This window comes from Lissotriton helveticus, chromosome 4_1 (genome assembly GCF_964261635.1).
Source record: "Lissotriton helveticus chromosome 4_1, aLisHel1.1, whole genome shotgun sequence".
In the NCBI taxonomy this organism is placed as follows: domain Eukaryota; kingdom Metazoa; phylum Chordata; class Amphibia; order Caudata; family Salamandridae; genus Lissotriton; species Lissotriton helveticus.
Window position 1 is genome coordinate 1,773,057,487 of NC_136063.1, and position 26,991 is coordinate 1,773,084,477.

Genomic DNA, 26,991 nt, shown 5'->3' on the forward strand with positions numbered 1-26,991 from the left:
ACTTAAAATGCGATGCGATTTGTTTCATACATGCCAATTGCACTTTTTAAAGTCGCAAACGCTGCGAAATTGCGATTCGCAGCGTTTGCGACATGCAAACGACTTGATACATCTGCCCCTATATGTTGGAAGATGAAAGAATACAGATGAATATATCACTAACAAGTATTCGTGAATCAATGGACTGAACTGAGAGAAGAAACATACACTGGAACTTTGAGATCAAGAGATTATCCGATTGTTTTGAGTTTTTTTTCTGAATTACTTAATAGAGTGTTTCTAACTTTTGTTGTAAGGGCATACAAAAGGCCTGTTACATGCCTATGATACAAAAAAATAAAATATTGATGGAATGGGGGCAGTATGTTCTTACATGCGGTCATACCGATTTCTGTCACTTGGGATTAAAATAACTTTTGGACCAAACCCCCTTAGAACTATATCAAGGCTTTTACCCCCAACTCTCACACTCCCCGTAAGGACATTAAATTCTTCCAAGAGTTAATATTTTGTCAAGCAAAACAATGGAAACAGAGTGGGAGGCTGGATTGCTAGCTCCGTTTATGCCTTACTCTGGCCTTTGCATTTCAGCTCTACTGGGAGAGCATTTATACCCCAGGGGAGCTTAGGCTTACTTACTGGAATCAATATTTTCTATAAGTAAGGAATTGTCAGGACCTGTTTTTCAGGGTGTAATGTCTACACCCCTTATTTCCTAACCCTGCTATTCTACACATCACTCTTTTAAAATATGACCTGATAGGGAGGTGTCCATTATGTAGATAAACAGACAAAATCATAGTACATTTGGCTATTTTTTTCATAATGTATATTCCACCAGAATAAACCGTACAGTACAGATAATTACAACTGTGCATCCACTTCAGTTAGCTGTCAAGATTATGATTAGTCATGAGGGTTCATATTATTACACATGTGGCACATTTTCCTTGTTTGCTCCTGGTGCACCTTTCAAAAATTGCTCCCAGCTCAAACAAGGAGAATGTGCCATGTTAGTTTAAATGCACTGTCCCCAAGGCAGCTGTGAAGTCATTTTGCCCTGGAGCTTTGAGGCAGTTGCTGTGTCTCTAAAATAAGTAATGAAAGAAAGTCTGATATTTTTTCAGGGATCAGAAAGAAGGTGTCAGCATGACATGAACCTCAGTGGAAGTTCAGAAAGAGTGACCAGCAGGAAGCTTTCCACTCAGAAGAAACACAGTAAAGAGATCACCTTTCCTCAAAGTCAGAGTATGAAGTTCTCCTAACAAACTATGGACCACTAATTAAAAGGAAAATCAAAGTTTCCAGTATATCCACATCTCTCTCCCACAGTACTGTGCTAATCTCATGGTGACATTTGCAGGAAACTGGTAAACTCCCTAAATTACTATCCTCACACAATTAGGTTCACATCTGTTTGTATTTGAAAGTTATAGCTTCCTAGTACGCTGGGTACATGAGACTCTTTACACTATCATCCTTCTGCATCTGCTGCCAGCTTTCCATTCTCAGGCCTTTCTATCAGCCTAATACCAAACAATAAACCTTTTCTCTAACTAACAAGGAACCATATAACACAACCACAGAGGAACGAAAAACAGCATACTGCCAAACTTTAAAATGTGCAATGCCCAGCTAAGGCTGAACGTCAAACTAAGTGAACTCAATAATGAAAATGGAGGCATATTACAGTATTAATAATCATTAACAATAGAACTATCATTATTGACATGTAAACATTCAGTAAATATGGTTCTATTGGTTGTTATTCAACTCAGTACAACTACATTTCTTATTGTGCTGAAAGCGGTGACTTATTAAAATTTTATTAAGGTAAATACGCAAGTTAATAAAGTTAAGCACACAGTTCATCTATATTTTGCATGAAAATGCACATAAATGATGTATAGAAGGTGAAGCCTAATTGTTATGCTTCTCCAATCTCATCTCTAATAGCTAGAATAGCCTTTACAAATTAAAATGAATCTTTCTTGAGACTATTTCAGAAATATGTTGTTTTCAATATCTTGTGTCCAATTCTTTAATTTCATGATAACATACACTGGCTCTCTTCTAGTTCTTTATCACTTCTAATTCTTTTAACTCCCGTTTCCTCAACCACTACTTCCTTTGATCTCATATACGTGAAACATTTGAACATTGCAAAAAAGCAAATCAAGCAAATTGCAATAATTATAATAAGCCTCACTATAGAGCTTAAAACCCATTACTTATATTTTCAAACCGACTACTTATAGCGGAAAATCCCTTCCCCATTGCTTCCCAAGAGGCTGCAGCATCTATTGTGATATTTGTGATATTTGGGATATTTGTGGGGTATTTCTAGAGCGCGACGTTCGCTCCGGAGGAAGCATCTTGGCACTTGGGAACCTAAATGAAACCAGTCCAGGGGGTTAGATGGAAGCTTTGGAGTAATCGTCCGGGAGATTAAAAATCCATGTCTTTAGCAGCTTTCTAAAGGGTTTTTCCTGGGTTTGTTGTCTGAGGGTTTTGGGCAGTTTGTTCCACGCTTTAGATGCAAGGAAGCTAAGGGTCTTCTCACCCTTCGTTTTCAGTTTGTATTTCGGGAGAAGAATGAGGTTGTCATCGGTTGAACGAAGGTGACGGCTGGGCACGTAGTGGGGAAAACGCCTGGTGAGGTATTTAGGGCCTGTCTTGTTGTAGGCACGGAAGGCTATAATCAGGATTTTGAAGAGAATCCTTTTGTGAAGGGGGAGCCAGTGAAGTGAATGAAGCGCTGCAGAGATGGAGGATCTGCGGGGTAAGCCCAGGACGAGACGGGCGGCTGTGTGAAGTACGCTCTGCAGTTTTAGGAGGGTGCTCTTTTTGACTCCTGCAAGCAAGCCGTTGCAGTAATCCAGTCGCGAGATTATGAGTGCGACTGTCACCGTCTTTCTGGCATCGATGGGGAGAAAGTCGAAGAACTTTCTCAGGGATCTGATCGTTCCGAAGCATTTACCTGCGATGGTTCTGGCGTGCTGGTCAAAGGAGAGTTCAGAGTCAAAGATTACGCCGAGGTTCCTGGCTGACGACACCGTCTGGGGAGGGGCAACAGAATTATCCGGCCACCATAGTGCTGGGCAGAAAGAGATATTTGTGCCAATCGGGAGGATCTCTGTTTTGCTCGAATTGCATTTCAGGTGGTTATTGTCCATCCATCGAAATACTTCGGTCAGGCAGTGTTTCAGGTTGAGTTCAGCTTTGGTAGATAGTTTGTCAAGTGGCACAATGAGTTGTGTATCATCGGCATATGAAGTGACGGGTATGCCAAATGATTCTATCAGATTAAGGAGGGGAAAGAGGTATACGTTAAAAAGGAGAGGGCTTAGGATAGATCCTTGCGGAACACCTGAGGAGACAAGTTTGTCTTTGGAGTGGAATGGGCCCAGAGTGACAGTTTGGGAACGGTCCGAGAGAAAAGACGTAATCCAGGATAGGGCGGTGTCGGAGATACCAATGTCCCTGAGTCTACTGATGAGGATGGTGTGGGAGACGGTGTCAAACGCCGCCGTTAGGTCGAGAAGGATTAGGATGGAATTTTTTCTCTGATCTTGTAGAGTTTTTATGGTGTCAGACAGTTCAATGAGAGCGGTTTCTGTCGAGTGCTTGGGGCGGAATCCGGATTGTTGGGGATGAAGAAGGTTGTTATCATCCAGGTAGCGTTTCAGCTCGCTATGGACTAGGTGTTCCGTAATTTTTCCCAAGGCCGGGAGTAGCGAAATTGGGCGGAGGTTGGTGAGATCCGTCAGGGGTTTATTTGCTTTCTTCATAAGGGGTTTGACGATACCTTTTTTCCAACGGCTGGGTACTGAGCCTGAGCTAAGCGAGGAGTTGATTAGGCTGTTGATGGTCGGGTTGACCTCATCAATTAGTTGGTGAAGTATCATGGGGGGACAAGGGTCGGACGGGGCGCCAGATTTGCAGGCCAAGATGGCTTTTTTCGACTGCTCAAGAGTGACAGGGGAGAAACGACTTAGTGCAAGGCCTAGGGGGACCAGTGGAGGGGACACTGGGGGAGCAATGGGGGGGGGGAAATTGATTTGGAGCGCAGCAATCTTTTCCTCGAAATAATCAGAAATTTGATCGCAAAATTTCTGGGAAGGGGGGATTTCAGACTGGAGTACCTTTGGATGCGTGAATGATTTAACAATCGTGAACAGAACCTTTTGTTTTTGGCCTGCGTTTTTTATGGCATTGACATAGTGTTTTTTTTTAGCCAGTTTAATTTCCGAAAGGTAGTTTTTCCTTGTAGCGATATAGGAGGAGCGGTTAGTAGCCTCGTATGTCTTCCGCCATTTTCTTTCTGCCTTTTTACATAGCAGATGCGCTTTTGCAAGGTCTGGTGTGAACCAGGGGGCATTGATTTTAGTTTTGGTTTTGCGCCGGGAAATACAGGGGCGTGAGGGCGGAATTCTGGATTTGATTTCTTGAGTGATCCAGTTTTGGAAAAGATCGGCGTCAGTGTCGACATTGCCGGAGAGAATAGGAGCTTGAATTTGCATTAAAGGATTAAGAGTGATGTTATCCTGGACCTTTTTCCAATTGATATAATTATCGGGGTGAAAGGCAACTTTGTCACGATTGGGTAGGTTTTTGCTCAGGATATGGAATGGGATCAGGGAGTGATCAGACCAAATCTGGGGCAAAGGGGAAAGAGTGATCAAGGAGGGGGAATTAGTGCAGACTCCATCAAGGGTATGACCTAGAGAGTGGGTGGGTGAGGTGACGAGTTGCCTGAAATTGAACATCTCGAGGGTTTGTACGAACTTGATGGTATGAGTATCTGTTTTTGATTCTAGATGGAGGTTAAAATCACCAAGGAGGGTGAAGAAAGGGTATCTAAGGGAGAGTTGTCCTAAAGAATCGTACAGAGAGTCGAGAAACTCAGATGCATTGCCGGGTGGGCGGTAGATAAGTCCGCCAGAGAACGAAGTGTGTTCGTTCAGTTTAATAGAGAAGCCTAGTCCTTCAGTCTTTTTCAGAGGCTCTAGACTTAAGGTGTGGCAAGGGAAGGAGTCTTTAAGGATGATTGCAACACCTCCGCCTCGGCCCTTGGCTCTATCTTCCCTGAAGAGGGAGTAGCCCAGGGGAAGAGCAACAGCAATATCAGGGTTACTATCTGCTGTGAGCCATGTCTCAGTTATCATGAGGCAGTCAAGGTCGGACTCCAAGATGAGGTGGTGTATGTCTTGGTTGTGCTTGCACATAGAGCGAGCGTTGATCAGGCCGCCTTTGAAGGAGGGTAGAGGGGCCTGAAGTATATTGGCCGATGGGACAGCTGAGTGGAGCTCTGTGGACCAGTGGCAGAGTTTGCAACTAACTAGGCCTGAAAAAGCGGTTGGGTCGAGAATACATGGACAATGCTTAGAGGGCTGGAGTTGAAGAAGATCGCTGGGTTGGTAGGAGGTACGGGAGGTGAGTTGGGCAGAGTTTCCTGCGCCTGTCGCGGTCTTGGCGCGGACGGGCGCAGACAGGCTTGCCCTAGGCGCGCCTTCGGCGCGCAAACGGCGCTCCCGCTGCGCTCGTCCGCTGCGCGTCCTATGCACGCACATTTGTGGGGTGAGGAAGGGGGTGTGGCCTCCAAGGGGGCGGAGTCAGCGCGCACGCCGCTGGTGATGGCGGCTGCAGGCAAGGAACTGAGAAGGCGCGAACAGCTTTTAAAATCAGCTGAGCGCTAAGGTGAGAGCGAGCGCTGAGTTGTGCTTCGTTTTTAAAAGACAAGAAAATAGTGACACCACACAAGAGACAGAGTGCAGTGAAATGTACAGGTTTTTTTTAAAACAACAGAGTACCTCCAGCCCCGGCTTTCCGCCTCAAGACTGGGTCAAGGTTTACTGGTGACCGCTAGGAATCAGCGGGTTAAGTAGGGCGAGTAGGGGGCGTGGCCTCCAAGGGGGCGGAGTCAGCGCGCACGCCGCTGGTGATGGCGGCTGCAGGCAAGGAACTGAGAAGGCGCGAACAGCTTTTAAAATCAGCTGAGCGCTAAGGTGAGAGCGAGCGCTGAGTTGTGCTTCGTTTTTAAAAGACAAGAAAATAGTGACACCACACAAGAGACAGAGTGCAGTGAAATGTACAGTTTTTTTTAAAAACAACAGAGTACCTCCAGCCCCGGCTTTCCGCCTCAAGACTGGGTCAAGTCCTGTTTAAAATCAGTGATGTTTTTTACAAACCCTCTAATGTCTCCACTCTTATCTGGTATGTAGTTGCAGCATTGCTGAACCTTGAACATCTTGCAGACTCTGCCATCTTTTGGGATAAAAGTATCTAATATAAGACAATTTTGCAACACTATATCTCTGATAGCTATCATTTCAGTATCAATTGCCAGCAATAATCTACAGAACTAGTTGCTAATTTAGCTACTATGGTAGAAAGCTTTCATTCTTCAGATCATTTAAAACATATTGTACAGAAGAAATCATGGCACCAAAGATTTCTCCTACTATTTCAGAAGCATTACTACTATGTTTTGGCCTAACAGGGAAACCATCATCGTGCTCATACAACTTCTGTATATGATACATCTTTGGAAATACCACAGCTAAATGAAATGTGCCGGCCTAACTTCTGGGTATTTTCAAAGTATATGCATGTGGGTCACACACGTGATAGGCTCTAAGAAAAACCGGATTCTTCCCTCCCAAAATCTGTTAATTTTGCTCCTCAACTAAAATGTGTGTTCAGACTTACTTTCACCCATGACCTTGTCTTGTACCACATTTATCCCCAAAGAATCTCACAACTTGACTAGGTGTTTCCAATCTAAAATTAATGTAGATTGAGTTATCAGCTCTTTATGATTAATGTCTTCCTTTGCCCATTTATCTTTACCCTGATCTCTTCCCATTTATTTTCTCCTCAACACCCTTCTTCTATCCTCTAAATCGTTGATACGTTTCTTGGCAATTGCAGTCATGCCACAAGCAAAATTCTGTCTATGGACATAAGCAGTTTCAAGCTTAATTAGAGGTTGAATGTTTCTATCGCATTTGCATTAGGTGTGAATCCAAGTGTTTGTACACCAGAATTTCTGAAAAGACTTAATATTAGTTCGAAAAGTAATATTCAAAGTGATCCTGTCGATATAAAGACTAAGTAAAACTCTAACGGTGACTCCATAGGAAAGAGGATTATGGCGGCATATATTACCCTCAGCTACTGAAGAAGGCATTTGGGTGCAAATGTAGCAATTCTTCACATCTATCGTGCCAATATATTCAGAAAGCAACCTACAATATGCAATTGAGAAAAAATCTCTCTTTGAAGTATTCTTATGTAACACCTTGAATAAAGTTGTGAAATTTTTCTAGGATATTAGGTTTAGGTCTAGTGACATCAGTGGGATCCCATAAGCAAAGCAGCTAATAAAATGATAGCAATGATACATTCTTCAGCTATTATTAGCCTATACCAGCCAGGATTATAAGTAGTCATGGCTTTATTACAATCAGACAATTAAGAGTAGAAATAGCAGCAGACATATCCTCTGCAAGGTTCGTACTTGTACAAAATGCAAAAATGATGAAATGTAGTTCTATTTATATAAAGCAGTCATCGGGAGTCATACCTATCCCTACTCCACCTTTTTCTGGAATGCCAATCTGTTAGATCTGGTGGTCTCTAGTTGGCAGAGGTAGGTACCACTGTCCAAATAGGGACCCTTGCTTCTAGGCAGGTTAAGGGGGATACACTCCTTAGATAACCCCTGCTCACCCCCTTGGTAACTTGGCATGAGCAGACAAGCTTATCAAAGGCTATGTGTAAAGTATTTGTACCAACACTCACAGTAACACAGTGAAAACACGACACAAGACCAAAATGACAAACATCCAACATACATAGTTCAAGAATATGATTTTCAAAGAATTCTAGGTTTTGCGTTAAAATAATCCACCGTTGCGTCACTTTTAGCCAAAAGTACCTTTAGATGCGACAAAAGTTCCAAATGAAAGCTATAGCGTTGAAAAACAAGCGATGTGTCACTTCTGAGACCCTGGGGAGGCGATGCGACAGCCCCGCTGGACGCAGCAGGTGAGTTGCGACGAATCCGGGCTGTATGGGGAGGGATGCAATACCTTGTATGGATTCAGGTGCGCAGGTCTCGTAGGAAGCATCTCGCAAAGGCACGATGAGACGATCTTTGAGACAGCGACGATCTTAGGTGCTGTGGCGATGCGCGGCACAGCGTCGATCTTTTCCTCTCTCGGTCCCTTGATGCGATGGCTCTGCAACGATGTTCGCACCGACGTGATGCGTTCTGCAAGCAAGCGGTGCAGCGAACTCACCCAGCAATGACAGGTTCTGCGACGATACTTGCTGCAACAGGAATCTTCCCGCACCGGGCTGATGCGTTCCGCAAGCGAAAGATGCGTCGGCTCTTGCAGCGGCAACAGCTCCTGCGATGATCTCGATCTTCGTGGCGGCGGGAATTTCCTCACACTGTCGGGGATGCGCTCCGCAAGCAAACGATGCGTGAGCATTTGCAGATTGTCTTAGTTTTTCCTTGTCCAGCTTCCCAAACAGCAGGCCACAACATCCAGAGGCCCCTCAGTCAGATTCAGCACTCTAGGAAGGGCAGAACTCTCTCAGCAGAGTTCAAGGGGGAAGCTGGGGGTGTAGTCCTTTTGTTCCTGGGACTTCTTAACATGAGGCCAGCTCTCTTCAGGCCCTTGGAGATCTCTTCAAGCAAGGGGATTACGCACCAACAAAGTCCTTCCCCTATCCTTGGAAGCAAAGCAACTGCAGGTCAGCCCACAAACACACAGCAGGACAGTGCTTCGTCTTCAGTCTTTTAGCTTTCTCCTTGGCGGAGGTTCCTTCTTGATTCCAGGATGATCTAATTTTCTGTAGTCTGGGTAGCCCTTCTTATACCAGTCTTTCCTTTGTTCCCTAGAGGCAGAGAGGCCTTGGCTTGGTCAAAACCAGTTCAGGTCAGTTTCTGAGCACTTTATATTTTCGTCTTCTCCTCGTCAGCCGCCCAGCAGGAGGTGGTGCCAGCATTGTGGAAGGCAGGCACAGCCCAATTCAGGCCCAGGTGCTGTTCCCTCCCACCACTCAAAATGCAGATGCAGTTATTCAGCCTAGGGCGGACTCATCCACCCTCCTGGGGGCTCCCCAGCCCCTGTCACTCACAAACCAGACAGTCAAATCACAAACAGGCCAAGGCACACAGAAAGGTTAGACAAGAGAACAGCCACTTTCTAAAAGTGCTGTTCTCAAACACAGGATTTAAAAACCATCCCTCCTAAAAGATGTGTTATTAAATTCTGGATACCAGACTTTCTTTTTCTATCTTGCTCCTATGGGAAGATATGCAGGTAAACATTATACTCAGCATTCCCCATTATAGCCTATGGGCAAGATAGCCCTCTTAATAGTGATAAACGAAAATGGCTGTAATTCACTACCAGAGCATGTCACACACACCAGTACATGCTCTACCTTTCAGATACACTGCACCCTGTCCAGGGGGTACCTAGGGCCTTCTATAGGGGTGTCCAATGTGTACAGAAAGGGAAGGGTTAGACCCGGCCAGTGTGGACAGCCCACAGACTGTGCACAGGCACTACGGTGGCAGGCCTGAGACACCATTTTAGGGCTACTCAAGTGGGTGGCACAATCAGTGCAGCAGGCCCACTAGTAGCATTTGAATCACCCGCCCTGGCACACTCAGTTCTCCTTACTAGGGACTTCTTGGTAATACAAATATGCCAATCATGGATAACCAATCACAATAACAATTTACTCAGGGAGCACTTTCACTTTGACACTGATCAGCAGTGGCAAAGTGCCCAAAGCATCTAAACCCGCAAAAAAGACATCCAGCACAGCGTCAAAAATACAGGAGGTAGAGGCAAAAAAACAGGGGAAACCATGCCAAAGATGCCAGGTCTAACACAAACCCTACTCTTATTCTGCAGCTTTAGCCCTAATGAATCTTCCTAATTCGGTAAGAAAAGTTCATTAAAATGTCAAAGTTCATGAAAAATGTCAAACTTCAATTTCAGAACTGGTTTAACATAAACACAATCCTTTGTTCATTTCATTTAGCCAAGGAATCAATTCAAGAAGCAACACTTTGTTGTGAGGCTCTGATTCATGGAGGCTCTGTTGGAACGGCATTGTTACTACACAAATCATAAATAACTTGGTCAATGTCACTGTTTTGATAATACATGCACACGGGAGCTGATTACCTCCTGTAAGGCATCCATGCACTTTTTAATCCTCTGAGTACTGGCTGTTTATCTTCACTGCCACTCAACTCATTGCTCTCAGTTTCATCAGAGACGGTTTGTGGAATGTGTTCAATGGACAAACTTGGCCTGACTCCCCATTGTCTCCTTAGCAATTCTTCCTCGCCTCAAGCTCTGTTTGTTATACTACTCGACCCTTCACCAGGAACAATGTCCGTCTACACCTGGGCCAAAGGCCAGGTTCTTTCATCTGCCTCAACCTCTATCTCCACTGAGTCAAAATCTGAGACAGCCAATGGATCTGGGGGCTCTTGATCACTCTCTGCACCCACCTCTGATCCATCAGGGTGTCTAGCCAGTAAGGTTTGTGCTTCAGTGATTGGTATAGTCACAATTTCTTGGGGACACTCCACTTGCTGAGTATGCAATGCATTAACCCAGTTAGGTAGTCCTACATATTGGACAGCTGTATTTGTCACCAGAATGACCTGGAAAGATCCTTTCTAGTGTGATGATTCCAGATATGTCTGCCTGACATGTTTCTTCACCAGAAACTAATCTCCAGGACTAAGGTCATTGCACTAGCCTGATGAGGGAGAGCTATGACACCTCCGAGCTGGTGAGACACAAATCACATCACATCAGCCAGTCCTTTGCAGTAGTCAAGAATCAAATAATCTGTCATATTTGCAAGTACATTCCCAGGTACAGTAGGCAGCCGCATTGCTCAGCCCATAATGATCTCATGGGGAGATATGCCTGTCCTCTAATCAGTAGTACTATGAAGGATCATTAGTACCAAATTCAAGGCATCTGGCCAGCTCAGGGACATGAAGGCACATACTTTCGCCAACCAGAATATCAACGTTCCATTATCCTGGTCAACAATTCAGGGAGCCCTGGGTCAATAAGTAGAGGCCAATTGCCGTTCCACCTGAAAATGAGTCCCCCCATTTGATTCCAGAGAATCCATAAATGGAAAACAGGTTATCAATATCACAAGCTCGACATACATAATTGTGACACGTGAACTTTTTAATACACACTCCTAAGCTACTGCAAACATCTTCAAAACCAGGGAAACAACACTGATCTTTCGGGCTGGTCTATATATTTTAAGGGCATGGACTGGGCTTGGGCAACTTCAGATTTCTTCTAGATTATTTTAGCTCTTTTCACTTCAGTGACATGCCATCCTCCCTTCAATACCACTTTCACTGGATGAAGGGGCAGTAGTTGAATCTCAATCTCTTGGTAATGTCATCAAACAGAATCCCCCACTGGTCATATGGATCTTTGGTTGTCAACCTGAAGTATTGAGAGGGAGCTTTCATCTAAAATATATTTCAAATACCGTGCAAGTAATGTGGATTTTCAGTAATGACAATGAAGACGGTATTCAACCACAAATGTTTATTTTCAAAATGTTTGTCAAATCACCATCAACAACATTGACAATGATTAAGGAAGTAGATTAGTAAAGCCAGCATATTAGTACCTTAACTTTATGTGTTATGAAATGCAGAATGGTAACAATCAGTATGAAATGAATGCACAATATCCAAATTAGGTGTTCCATAAAGAATCTCGCTCTGTCTAAATTAAGTAATGAAAGAGAGTTCTGGATTTCTACAGGGAAGGGAAAGAAGCTGTCAGCATAATGCAGGTCTCTGTAGAAGTTCAGAGGAAGCGAAAGAGTGTCTAGCATAAAGCTGTCCAATCAGGGGAAACCCAGTAAAGAGATCTGCCCTCCTTAAACCCAGAAAAAGAAGCCCCCTAACTTATTATGTAACAGTAATTACAAGCAAAATCAAAGGATCCAGAACATGCATATGTCACTCCCGCAATCCAGAGCCCATCCCACAGCGACATTCTCCAGAACAGGTCAACTCTGTAAATTCCCATACTTACCCAATTAGATACATATTTGCTTGTGCTTGAGAGTTGCATCTTACTAGTATGCTGGCTACAGGAGGCTCCTTTCACCGTCATCCCTCCATGTCTGCTGCCAGCTATTCACTCTCAGTCCTCGAGTACAGCCTACTGCACAGCAATCAACATTTCCTTTAACTAAGGAGGAAACCGATAACACACCTGCAGAGGAAAGAAAAACATCATACTGGCAAACTTTAAAATGGGCAATGACCGTCTAAGGCTAACATCCAGCTAAGTGAACTCAAGAATCAAAACGGAAGCGCATTACAGTATTACTATCATTTACAATCGAACGCTCATTAATGGATTGTAAATATTCACTAAATGTGGTTACATTAGGTATTATTCAACTCAATAAAGTACATGTGATTTCTTATTGAGCTCAAATTGGTGACGTACTACAATCTGGTGAGGGTGAAACACACAAATAAATGAAGTTAAACACACATTGAATATATATTTTAAATGTAATTTCGCATAAATGATGTATGGACGGGGGATCCTAATTTGTATTCTGCTCCACTCCTACTTTCACTTTCAGTCTCTCTACAAATTGGGCATCACGTCATTGGAGTTACTCCTGCATAATATTACATATTGTGTAGAAATGGTCTGCATGAGTAAATTGGTTTCTGATTGAAAGACCACAAATGTATGCAATTGTCTGGCTTACACTTGCAAATGGCTTATGACTTTTGACAGCAAGGTTGAATAGCAACAGGTGTGCGTCGTGCACTTAGTAACTTTTTGTTCGTTCCTGCTGATGGAGGGACTGTAATAAATTACAATTACAAACAAGGTTATGCAGTTCCTTAGAAGAGATTGTCAGTAAGATGGGGTCAGAAAAGAACTGAGAGATCAGATTGGGGCATTTTATTGCTCAGTAGTAAGAGCCCAGTCTAAATATTAATTCATTGTGTACACACAGTACTGAATAAGTCGTCTCCTATATCTCATTGACCGGTCGTTTTTCTTTGCTCACATCACCCCCATAGAATTTTTCAACAGCATAAGCTATCTGAAACTTGTTCTAGTGTTGAATAAGCAAACAAAACACCTGGAGATAATACACAGCCACAATTTCTTATTTATTTTACGTCAAGGAAACGCATATAAATTTCAGAAATAAACTATCGCATTTGGATGAAATGTGTTTGTGATTTGCAGCTGCTTCCAAGTCCTTTGAATGATTTGCTGTAACAAGCTCTATCATTATACCACACCAATGCAGTAATTTCAGCTACATATCCGTAACTCCATATAGAAAATAATCTGTGGGGAAAGGCTCTGTTAACAGCTGATCAGCTGCTGTTCATTGTGATTTATTTGTGATAACCCATTGTCCCCTAATGTCCTCACTGTTTTACAAGAGCCTATATCCCACCTAAGCTATTTCATCATGTGCCTTCCCATGCTGGTGAACTGTGCTTTGAGTAAAACAAGGCTGAGTCGTTGGAACAATGGTAGCTTGGTTGGCTGCAACATGTAATCCCGTTTCTCAGCTAATGCAGAGGTAACACATCAAAATCGTTCCACTGCATTTTGCTTATGAGCCATGAAACGGACTTCATGTTCCATCTGCTGTGTGTGAAGGGCACTTTCAAAACAGAACGCTATTTCTCAAAGCATCAGGACACCCATGCAGCTCCTGCTTCGCCTACCTGGTCTTTTGATAGTGATTTAGTAAGAACCTCATCACAGTTGACTAAGCCACCTTTGGGCTGTGTAATTGCTCTCACAGGGTGACAGAATGGGGACATCTCACTTTGAATTTCAGAAACTCACTTGTGTTTCAGGCATGTGCTCGAAAATTCAGATATGTTTGCATACAGATACAATGAGGCTGATATAGCTAACATTTAAGTAACACAAGCACGGTTATCACCACATTTTGTAAACCACCTGCCTTGCTCAATGAAATGTTTTTTTTAATTTCTGGGGCGCTAGGGGCACAAACCTATCCTTCAGTGATTGTGATTGATCCTTTGAACCATATGAATTCCACATATTGAATAATTTCACAGACAAAACTATAGCGATATGTCGTCGACTGGTGCCGCGTGCAGCTGACAACTCACTGCCTCATTTAGCGTGGTTTCCTTGTGGAAGGGGTTGAGCGTTGTAGTGAGTGTGATCCGTTTTGATGTTCTGGCTTGATAGCGCAGCTGTCACCAGACAATTATGTGAGGATCACCAAAACATGGGTTTTGGCTCCACCCACATGTTCGGAATACATGTTTTGATTTTACAGAAGATTTGTGCTTCCATAAATAAGTGCTTGCCCTCCACACAGCTGTCATCATTTTCTTTTTTTCCAGGTACCGGAGCTTGAACATTCAGGGGCACACATGACATTGTAGTGCTGCTAAAGTAACTTAAATAACAAGACAATGCATAGTGTGGGTCTTTCTCTGACAGCAGCACAGATTGAAGGGGGCAGCCATGAGCAATGTATTGCTGTTCTAGCACACTCGCATGTCATTATTAACTTTAGACTTCAGAGGAAAGATTTATGTTTGGGAGTAGTATACTATACCCAGGGCTGCACTCATCTACATGGATGTTAGGGTCATGCTTGACAGTGCAACTGGCACCTGAACTTATATAATCAATAACATAGAACTTTCAGGGTATTACTGAGAGACAGGATTTGTTCGTTTTTCATTTTGAGATGGACGTGTTTCTGTGAATCATTGCGTCTCACCGTAAGAAACCTCAGACCATTTTCTCCAACAGACAGTGGCCCCCATCACCAGGCAACCCCAGGATGATTCATATGACTTGGGTCTGCGTGTCTTCATTTTAAACAGAATCCTCTGTTCCGTAACATGGTCCATTCTGAGAAGCTGCTGAGTACTGCTCACTGCCAGATTTGGGTTTACCCCCTCCCGTGGGGTGGCCTCACTAGACACCCAGCTCTTCCATATGTGAGTAAAAAACATATTTTCCTTTTTCACTCAATTGGTGTGTACTTCACCATCTCTGGCATAAGATCATTGTGATCCATCAGGTGACCCCAATATTAAGGTTCTGTTGAGACTTCCTATTGTTTACAGGGTCAAAACGTCGTCAAATCTCACCATAATAAACCATTTCCAGTCTTTCTAAATTATCAAGAAGGCTGTTGTAGGACAATGGTCATTTAAAAAATTGTAGTTTTTATGTATTAAGAAACCCTGCTGTATGTTATATTTGGTCACTTACTTTTCGTTGGTTCTTTATCACATGGGACACCGAGCACAAACTGCATGTTTTTTTAGTAAAGGTACTATGTTGTACAAGACAGTATTTGGTTTCTGAATTGCATTCTTTAAAACGTTTCTCTTTCAACATCCTATTTTCAGTTTTAATTGACCAGAGTGCTTGTATATTATTAAGTATTTGTTGAAAAGTCAAAATCACGAAGCAAGACGAGGTAATGTAGAAGAGTTTTTTTATTCTGGTCATCCACTCTCACAATGAGAGTGTGTCAACATTCTATTGTGAACTCTAGTGGAACATTCTATTGTCCACGGGGAGGAAGGGGAGTACAAGGGAGGACTGTACCATTAGGAGGAACAGTCAGGGTACAGTTTAAAACAGGGCAGATCTCCCTATGGGGGGGGGGGGGAGAGTTAAGCTACGTTAACAAGTTAAGCTATGTTAACAAGTCCCTCACCAGTCCAAGCCTGACCATTCTCAAGATGAATCACATTCCTGCTTGCTTTTACTAACCGTTGGGGAGGTTGGAACTTGCTCTGTCCAACCTGGGTGGGTTTCCTTACCAACACAGGGTTGTTAGCCTTGAGGTTATGCTCCTTAACACCATGTCTCTGGTCTTACCAATTTTTATAGTACCTTTGGTGTTGTTGAATTTTCCTTTGACCTTCCCAGTGGTTGGGATAAACTTTCTTACCTCCCTCCAGCCACAGGGGGTTCACCTTGGTGCATGTCTCTCTCCCTCTTAGTGCCAGAAAAGGAGAAATCCCTGTGATGAGAGTTGGTGCGGTGTGATAGCCCAGATGCACTCCCCAAGGGAGTTATCTATCTTGCGGCCACTGGTAATGGCCAATTGGATATGTTTTTTATCATGTGGTTTGTTCTTTCCACTAGTCCATTAGCTTTAGGACAGTAGAGTGCAGTTTTTTAGTGTTTGATGTTTAGTTTCCTCTAGGAGCTCTCTCATCTCTTCGGACGTGAATTTCACTCCATTATCTGTGACTAAAATAGCTGGTAATCCTACATTGCAAAATACATTCTTTTAGGAATGTGGTAAGAGTGTTCATTGTGGTAGAAGATGTGAATTTGAAATTGATCCAGTGGGCGGTATAGTCTATAAGAAGAAACATGAATCTCTTTTGGGGCCCCAAAACTTCCATAGGGCCAATTATGTCAATGGCTAGCTTGGGCCATGGCACAACAGGTACCTCCACCGGAGATGGTTTTAGTTTTATCACTTTTAGCACAAATGATGTATTCTTTGACCTTTATCTCAACAATTGAATCCGTTTTGGGAAAACAGAAGCTGTTTCTGACTTTATTCTTCGTGATGCTTCTTTCTACGTGCCCCTCTTGGGCCAGGTCTATTATCTTACTTCTGAGGTCAGAAGGTGGAACAATTTTCTCATTTTGATACACTTTATCGTCTATAAGAGTTAGTTAATGTTTTACCTCCCACAACTTCTTCAATGCCTCATCAACCTCACTACACTTTGCAGGCCAGCCATTGAGAATTAAACCTTTCAAGCTGTTCATATTGACATATTTTCTCATGCCCTCTTCCCAATCCTCTTTGGTCAACGATAGCAGTTAGATGGCTAAAATCGGAACATCTAGTTGTTCTTCTGGAGTATTGGTATTCAGTGGAGACCTTGATAAGTAATCCGCCACAACATTTTCCAGGTAAGTATTCAACTTTAAAGCAAAAGTTTTCCAACCCCAGGACCCACTCGGATATGCGTGGAGAACTGCATTGGACTTTTTTAGATGAAAACATGAAAGTTAGAGGTTTGTGATCTGTACGGACGGTGAATTTGGTACCCCATAAAAAAATTGAAGTGATTGACGGCCCAAAAGCAAGCCAAGGCCTCTCTCTGGATGACTGAGTAGTTGCGTTCAGTTGGACTCAGGGAACTAGAGGCAAAGGCTATGACATTTTCACCATTCTCCCCTCTTTGGGATGATGACGCCCCCAACCCTTTGTTAGAAGTGTCTGTGGTTATTTTCTTTCTAGGGTCAAAGGGTCCCAGGGCAGGTGACTCAATAATTTCCTTCTTTAACATGCCCCCCATTTTGCTGTGCTGTGCCTCTCTTTCCATGTAACTTCTTGTGTTTTTTTAATAGTTCACTTAACCCATCACATTTTTCAGAAGAATTTCTTACAAACTTTCCCATATACACAATAAGACCTAAAAAGGAATTGAGTTCACCTTCAGTGGAGAGGTGTGGTGCAGCGGCCAGGGCAGCTGACTTTGGAGCACAGGGTTCACAATTCGATCCCCGGCTCCGGCGGCAGCTCAGCTCAGCACCATGTGACTCTGGGCAATAGCTCACTTAATTTTCATGATGGCCCCCAGCCCCTTGAGACCCATAAGGGTGAGTAGTTCACGCTTTACAAATACGGATTTACATATTTTTTCGTTTGTGGGGTTTGAAACATCACTAACAGCTTGAATTAAACTGTATTTAGAGGAGGAAGGGGAGTACCAAGGAGGACGGTACCATTAGGAGGAACAGTCATGGCACAGTTTAAAACAAGGCAGGTTATAACAGTATTCTTACATTGTCCACAAGAACCATGTTTTTTTCAAATATATTCAATGAAAAGGTTGCATTTACAGTACCTGATGGCATTAGGTAACCCTTATACCCGTTAGAGCAGAACTGAGATGGTCATAGTGGCAAGCCACAGACCTTTCTGATTTGGTCCTTATAACATGCTATGATGAAGTCAATATGGGTTATGAATGAGTGTGGAGCGATTGCAGTAGAGTATTGACTGAGTGTGGTGTCTCTATGGTGATTATGTGTAGTTGCATTAAGTGTTTGTCTTAATTTCGTATTTAAGTCAAAGTTTGTGTATTATCCGAAAGTAATTAAAAGGATTTTGCAAATAAAATGAAGAGTTTCAATTTGATCAGTGTGAGACCTTTGATTTAGTTTCATTGGTCCTATTATGAAGTATCATGGTAAATCGTGTTCAGTATTGGCATGTGTTTTGGTTTTGATGAAAAAGGCAATAGGCCTGACATATTTATCAATCGGCATTTAAGTGTTTATTGTTATCACTTCTTAATAAAACCTACCTATCTCTACTTTGTAATATGTAATCTCACAGATTACTGTTGTAAGTAAGGGTTTTGGCACTGGCCTCCCTCTCATACAGCCACTTGGTATTTTTATTATAATGATTCTTGTTAGGCCCTGTAGAGTGAGGTTGTAATTTGTTTTGCAAGCTGTATTTATCTATATATTTGTAATTGTATAATTGTAAGCTTGATAGCTGCCTATTTATGTGCACTTGAAGCCAATGTCAAAGGGTAAATGCTTCATCGGTTCATTTGGAAAAGTCATGCCACATTTCGGAGGTTTCATTGGTTTATTATGGAATGTTATAACAAAGACAGAAGGCCTGGCCTACTTATTGTGAAAAGCATGTATTACATTTTAAACAACAGGCTTTTAAGGATGGATTGTTATTACACCGTGCTAAAGTCTGTAGGTAGGTATTGTGTTACATGGAATTTCACAGATTACCATGGTAGGCAAGGGGTTGGGGTTGGTGAATCACCCAAACTAATCTCCGGGATAGAAGATTTCCACAACAGAAATCCTTTTTAGGCTCTCTTTGGAACAATTGTATTTTGATTTGCTAGCTGTAACTTTGTATACATTTGTACTTTTATGACTGTATGTGGGATAGTTGTCTTCTTGAAAGCGTACGCTCAGTACAGAAGGCTTGAGTTGGCTCTGGTGACATGCCAATGATAAAGGCTATAGGCCTCATTCTCTATTATAAAATGTTTGGATAAACATAGTATCTGAATTAAAGCTTACAGATTGGGGTTTTTATTAAATGAAACCTTACAGGCTACCTTAGTAGGCAAGGGTTTGAGGTTGTCACCTCCTCTGACAAACCATGGATTTGAAAGATTAGCACTCTGAGAATCCTTGTTAAACCCTGTTAGAAGAGAATTTTTTCAATGCCAACTGGAACTTTGTATATGTTTTGTGATTTAATGACTATATGCCTGATGATTGGGTTCTGGGGAAGCTTACGCTCAGTACAATAGGCCGGAATTGGTCATGCTGACAAGCCAATGATAACAGCTAAAGTTTTGATTGGTTTGCAGAGATCGGTTTATTATCAAAAGGTATTACAAAGGCGTTAGACCTGATTTATTTCTTGTGGATAGCATATGGGAAATATGATAGGCCTCTAAAAGTGGATGGGAGTCACATTATGTTAGAGGCTGTAGTAAGGTGTTTGGTTATAAGTAATCTCTTAGATTACCATAGTAGGCAAGGGTTTTGATTTTGGTCACCCACATTTTCCAGTGATGATTCTTGTTAGGCCTATTGAGAGGGGTTGTTTATTGTTTTGCCAACAGTAATTTTGTCCATAGTTGTAATTTTACATCTGTGTGTACAATGGTTGCCACTTTATGAACACTTAAGTAAACGTGTGTTGTATGCAGTGTCAAGCCATTGGTAAGGGACTAGAGGACTTGTCAGTAGACTGGGAAAGTAATGTTAGATTCCTTAGGTGTGATCTTTTTCTATGGAAAAGTTATGACAAACCAAGTTAGCTTACTTACATTTGTAACAAGGAATAGGCAATTAATGGTGAATTTGTGGTATTAAAAGTCTGGTAGCTAAGGTGTAGTTTATTGAAAATTGTTTATTGGTCTTAGTTAAAGTTTCATATATTCCTAGTAGGCTTTTGTTTTACTCCTTAGAATAACCACGAGGACAGCCCATACAACAGCCCCACCAGGAGCAGCCTCTCCAACTTACGTGCCTCACCTCACAGGCACCCAAACATGCCATTGGATCACCACCACCACTCAAGCATTCCACACAGCACATTCACATTGGCTGAACAGCATGGGCAAATCACCAGGAACGATGCATAGATAAGTACACAATATATAACACCCCCCCTTTATAAAACATATATAAATATATGAACGCAAGATAGAATAAAGCATTTACATGAGGAAACATGCATAGTTTAATTATACCCAATGTAACTCACCTTACTCCTTTATAGAACACATAAAAATATATGAATGCAAGAAGAAATAACACATTTACTTGGGGGTACATGTATAATGAAAATACACCCAATATAACACAACTTCCCTCTTTATAGAGCACATGAAAGTATAGCAGATGCAAGCTGGTCACAAAGCATTTACTTTAAAATCACAAGTTTCTGAACAAAAGACTGAGGAAGAATCCCATTATTCCTACATCACCATACAACATAAAAAAGCAATGCTACTCCTATTACCACCACCAACCACACATAGGTGGCCAGACAAGCATGACAGGTGGCATAACACAGCAAGGTGCACCAATGAACAGTAGCATACAACCATACAATAAAAAAAACTCCTAGTCAAAACTCAATCCAAGAACACATGTCCTCACACAGAAGTAATGGGAGAGTTGCACCCTACACAAATATCCCCAACCAAGGGCATCAAGAGTAAAATGTAGAAATGGGTGATTACCTCCCCACACAGTCATCCCTCATGTAAAAGAATCTAGTCTAAAATGTAGAAACTGGTGACTTCCGACCCATACCGTCATTCCTCATGTAAGGGCATCTAGCGTAAAATGTAGATACCAGTGATTTTCACCCCAAACCGTTATCACTCATGTAAGGGCATCTAGTGTACAATGTAGAAATGGGTGACTTCCACCCCATGCAGTCTTAACTCATATAAGAGTATCTAGCTTAAAATCTCGAAATGGGTGACTTCTACCCATACCGTCATCACTCGTGTAAGGGCAACTAATGTCAAATGTAGACATGTAGCAATACAACATGACAGTAAACTAAGTGGCGACTCCCATGTAAAAAAAAAAAAAAATTGCACACCAGAAGGAATTTACCATACACTGGGAATGAATATGTCACCACAGCAACTCAGTAGTGACAGCAACACAATATAAACTTACACACAGAAGGAATTGACACACACACCGTAAATAAACTATCACAGCAGAAATGCAGTAAAAAAAAAAACACCTACAGGAAAACTCCACATATAAGTATTACCGGGTATCTTTAACCACCACATTCCCAATTGCAGGGAATTTTTTTAAAGTGTAGAAAAGATAGCTTTCAAGCACTATGCACCGGTAGGAAATCATACACACACAGGAACTCAGCTCTCGAGAGTAGATGGCACAGTAAGCAAAATATTGAGAAAAACAATATGAGAGAAAGACCTGAAATTATGGCATACAACAGCATATCATTAGGCAGCAAATGGTTCCTGACCAAACTAAAAAAAAAACATTAGAGCAGCAAACATGACTTGAAGAAACATTACTTTATCCAATCATGACACTAGAAGTCTCCGGTGAGTGACATCTTACGAGAATTGGCACGAAACATCAACTAGTCCAGAAAACTGCCGAACTCAAGTGCGGTCTTATCATTATCCACAGGTAGAAAGTAATTTCAGCGTAGCATGTATCCAGCAGAATGCAGAATGCTGGCATTGAAGAGGTGATTCACCCCTCATCACATCCGGGTTGGAAACAAAGAAGCACGATTTTTAAACAATGCTGCCGGAATGCCTCCAGTGTGTCCACCAATTCGATCAAGAACGTATTCCAGTGTTTGGTGAAGACATGACAAAGACAGCCAATCGCAAGAGAGCGGAGTTTCTCCCGCACATGCTCCAGTTACCAGATAGGATCACACTGACTATGCTCCAACTGCTGTGTGGCTGCACTGATAACCGCTGCCTTATATCCACTCAGATGCACCAGAAGTGCACACAGTAGTCCATGTGGAAAATTCCAAAAGTCGCATCATATTGTGCCAATATCGGCCCGCACACCAACCCCCCAATAAACATGTTGCACATAAATAAATAAACAGACAAGACAACTTGTTGTTGGGAAAAAGTAGCTGCAGGTTTATTAGCATAACTTATGCCAAAACATGGTGGGTTATCTTACAGATGATCCAAAGGCAAGCCGCCCCTCGCAGCTTGCCACCTGATAGGCCAAGTAGCCCGCGGCCTTGGCCATACGGTGCTTAGCGGTTGTGGTGAGTGGATAACCCCTCCCATATCCGGTGAACCATTGGTCAACCCTCTTGCTCACATAGCCCCCCTACAAGGGGCGGAGCGTTCAAGCGACCCCGGTTGTTCAGGTAACCAACCGCCCGTAGGATAACGGGGCGCCGTCGCACCCCAGGGTCCACCGCACAGATCTCCCGGGGATATTGGGCCTCAGCACCCTTTGTGCTTCTGCATAGGGTACTCCTGAGTACCTTTCGCCTCTGGATCATCCTGTAACTCCTCCACAGCCCTGGATGTGGTGACCATCACAGCCAGGGTCCCCCACCTGAGCTCAACCTTCCTAAATGCAGCCTGCTGAAAGAAGGCCTTCCTAAATGTCCAACAGGAATAAATCCATGCCTACTCTGGAGTGGTGGACTCCTTCCTCGTCAAAGCAACCAGTGGATTTGGCGTGACGTTCCCCATGTCTAATTAAGCCAAAGCCCATCAGCTCCACGAATTTAGGCATTGCGCAGTTCACTTTCCTTCGCGCCACTTCTAGCGCTTGCCCAGAGCGAGCCCCTAGCCAAACCCGGCGTGGTGTGATCTTAGACCACCACAGCTCGCAAGGTCCTAATAAGTTGCTGATCTTGGAAATGTTCACTTTCATGTCCCTCAGTAGAAACCTTTTACCTAGGATAGGCAAGTCATTCCCTCCCAGGTGCAGGATAAGCACATCAGGGGGGTAGGGGTTCCCCTGTAATTCTTGTTTTAGTAAGCCCAGCACCCCGTTCCAATGCAAGCCAGTGATTCCACTTGATAATTAGTGAGCGGCGTGCCATCTGAATGCAAGAGGGGATAACCCTCATTATATGGGCGGATGGCTAGGTAAGCCGCCAGGAGGCTCACTGGGCAAAATTTGGGCAAGCCTAGGCTTTGTAACCAAAACTCTATCCCCCTTCCCTGCTGATCAGTTTTGAATTGCCGCAGGGTGATCTTGAGAGTATCACCTATTATCAACATATCCTACAGTAACATTGCTACACCTGACGTGTCATTCTTAGATTTGGCCACCAGCTCGGAGATCCTGAAAGCGCCTAAGAAAGCTAAACTGAAAGCAGATGCGAACAAAGCCGTTTCGTAAACAGAGGAAGTAACCTGAGGCAAACACAAGATCATTCTCTGGAGTGTTATGAAATCAATGGGCGATCTGTGTTCGGGCACTTTGGGTTCACCTCTAGCCCACCCCTTTAAAGCTACCCTGATAACAAAGGTCCTGGTAGGGTCCGCCTGCCCCTTCAACTTGGCATTGTGGCTAATGGCTGCTAGGTGGCCTGATATCCAAGAATGGCTCTCATTGTTATCTTTGGCCCACAGGATGAAGGCCTGAACTTTCAACTCTGCGGCTACCCCAGAGTCCTCCCACTGCCCCACAGTGGCACAACATTTTTTCACACATTCTTTGTATCTTTTGTTAGTGTTCGGCGCCAACGACATCTCCCCCAGGGCCCTCATTCTGTTCACCACTTCAAAAGTTACCAGAGGTGTGCTGGGAAGGGGGTGGCTTTCTCTCTCGCTCTTGGCCAAGCCTCTCGGAACCGTTGCCACTGAAAACGAGAGAGAGCATCAGCTGCGATGTTCTTGGTACCCTGAATGTGTCGCGCCATGCATTCGACATTGTTGTAAAGGCAAGTTCGCACTAGTTCGCGCAGCAGACATAGAACCAGGGGGCAATTAGCAGAGTGAGAGTTGATGGCCTGTACTACTGCTAAGTTGTCTGACCACAGCAGGACCCTTTTGGCTGACAGGATAGCAGGCCGTAAGTGAAAGGCCACTACGATGGGGAAGAGCTCGAGGACCGTGATCTTTGATGTCACCTTTTTCTTAATCCAAGCATTGGGCCATTTCTCAGCGCACCATTCCCTGTCTAGGATGGCGCCAAAACCGTGCCTACCTGAAGAATCTGTGTAGAGGGCAAGGTCAGGGCTGCCAGCCCAAGGAGCCCTCCAAATCACTGCCCCATTGAAGTTGCACAGAAACTCAGGCCACATGGCCAAATCGTGTTGAATACCCTTGCTCAGCTTCACCATGTGGTGCTTATAGGATATGTTTGCAGTAGCCCTAGCGAGTCTCCTGGCAAAGACCCTACCTGCTGGGATGATTCTGGCAGCAAAATTGAGGGGACCTAAGATGCCCTGGGTGCACCCCAGGGACGCCTTGTCCAGCCCTACCAGCACCTGAATCTTGTTAGTCAGGTCGCGCACCTTATCCGCTGGTAATCTGGACTCCCCTGCAATCGAGTCGATCTCTATTCCCAGGAAAGTCAAAATTTGCGCTGGCCCCACTGTCTTACCAGGAGCAAGGGGTACCCCCAGGTGGTCTGTGAGAAGAACAAAGTTTGCCAGTGCCTGAGAGCAAAGCTGTGTCCCGTCGCTCTCGATGAACAAAAAGTCGTCCAAGTAATGAGTTACCCCCTCTACACCGTATGTGTCTTGTAGTGCCCATTGCAGGAAACAACTGAAAGCTTCGAAATACGCACAGGACACAGCGCAACCCATGGGCATGCATTTATCATAGTAGAACTTGCCGTCTAGCTTGAAACCTAGCAGGTGATAGCTGCTCGGGTGGACTGGTAATAACCTGAAAGCTGATTCAATGTCTGCTTTGGCTAACCAGGTCCCTCTGGCCGCCCTCCTGACCAGATCCAATGCTACTTCGAGCGTGCAATTTGACACCGAGCATGCTCCCTCCTCTAGTCCATCCCTTTAGTCCCTTTAGGGTAGGGAAGGTGATGGTCGAGTCTAAAGGCTCCTGGTCCGTTTTTGGGAACGACCCCCAGGGGAGATACAACAAAATTCTCAAGTGGTGAGTGCAGGAACGGACCGCCTATTCTGCCCAAAGTTCTCTCTTTTTCCACCTTTGCCCTAACCACTTCTGCTTGATCGTTAGCAGATCTTAGATTGTCAGCATCCTTGCTCCCCAGAGCACCTGTGAAAGGGATCTTAAAACCTTCGTGGAAACCAAACAACAGCAAGCGGCTGTCTGCCTCTAAAGGATAGCGCCTGAGCAATGGAGTGATGTTGTCAAGGATCACGGGGGACACTCCTAGTGGCGCTTGCAGGTGCAAAATTGGTGGGGGAGGGGGTGAAACTGGAGAAAGAGAGCGCCCAGAATACTCGCTTAACTGCAACGGGGGAGAGTCTGAAAGCGTGGAAGGGGTAGCCAGAAAAGGAGAAATGCTGCCTATCACCAAATTACTGTCCCTCTTTACTTGCTGGCTGTGAGCTCTGCTTGGAGTGGCATGAAAATGATGTTGCGGGGTGGGGTCCCCCACAAGTGTTACAGGCACGTACGAATTTGCATGTCTTACCCCAGGAGCAATTCCCATTGTTGAAGAGACGGCAAGTGCCCGGGGGGTGCGCTTGAAGCCACCTCTGTGACCACCTCCTCTGTGGCCTCCACGAAAGGCGTGTTTACCCTTACCCCGAAACTGAGAGGACCCCCCTGTAGACGACTGCCCACCGGGAAGAATACCTGTTGCTCCAACCGAGAGCTGACCCCGTGCTCCCATGTGCTCCATCCAGAGCTGCACCTCCTTTTGATCCCAGTTCATCTCTGGGCATTGAGACATTTTAATTCTGAATTCCCTATCGTAATTGATCCATCCATTACCACCCCATTTCAAGGCCTCATTGTGAATAATCCTAGAATATTGTACCAGGCCTGGGCCCTGTTCAGGGAATCGTTCCATGGTGACTGACGCTAATATGGAGAAGGCTTCTAACCAATTAGAAATATTCTTTTCAGGCCATGGCTGATACTTTACCTTTTTGTCATCTTCCTTTGCCCCAAACTTTCTAGCGTCCATGCCTTCCTGACCCAACATAGGGAGGGTAAAGATATCTATAAACTCCCTTTTCCAAATACCCTCTTTGGCAGCTTGTGGTACCTGCCAAGCCAAAGAGCATCGCCCAGAGAGGAGCGGTGCAGTGGAGATCGCAGGAACAGGGAAAGGCAAGGGCACAGGCAATGGGCAGGCAGCAGGAGGCACCCCTGCGGAAACGTTTGTAGAGGCCGAGGGCATGCTGGGAACCAAGGGAGTGACCGGGGGAGGAGCGGCGGGTGGACTCCCCAAAGGCGCTGCACTCTGCGCCCCAGTCGTATTAGCCACTGTTGTGATCGCAGCCTGCACTGTATCCCCTTGCTTAGACGTTTGCACAGATGACCGCACAGTGGAAGCTGCCGGAGCAGGACTCAGGCTAACAACGCTACTTCCCCCACCTTGAGGCGAGCTAGCAGGAATAATCCCCCCTTGGAAACGCCCCATAAAATGTTCAATGTGTCCATCATTTTAGCCAGATCGTCTCTTGTTGCGAAATTACCTTGGACAGCCTGATTGTCCTTAGAGAGGACTGGGGGCGGCGGCGTAGCAATTAACCCCTGTGATGGGTCCTCATGGGGGGTCGCCACCGTTTTGCTTCGTGTCTGCGGCAGATATTCCAGGGGGAAATCCCTAACAGTGGGCTTTCTGATCCGTTTGGGCCTGGAGGGAGCGGCATCGGCACTGTTCTGGGTATCCGACGATGGAGAATCACCCGGGAAACCAGAATCAT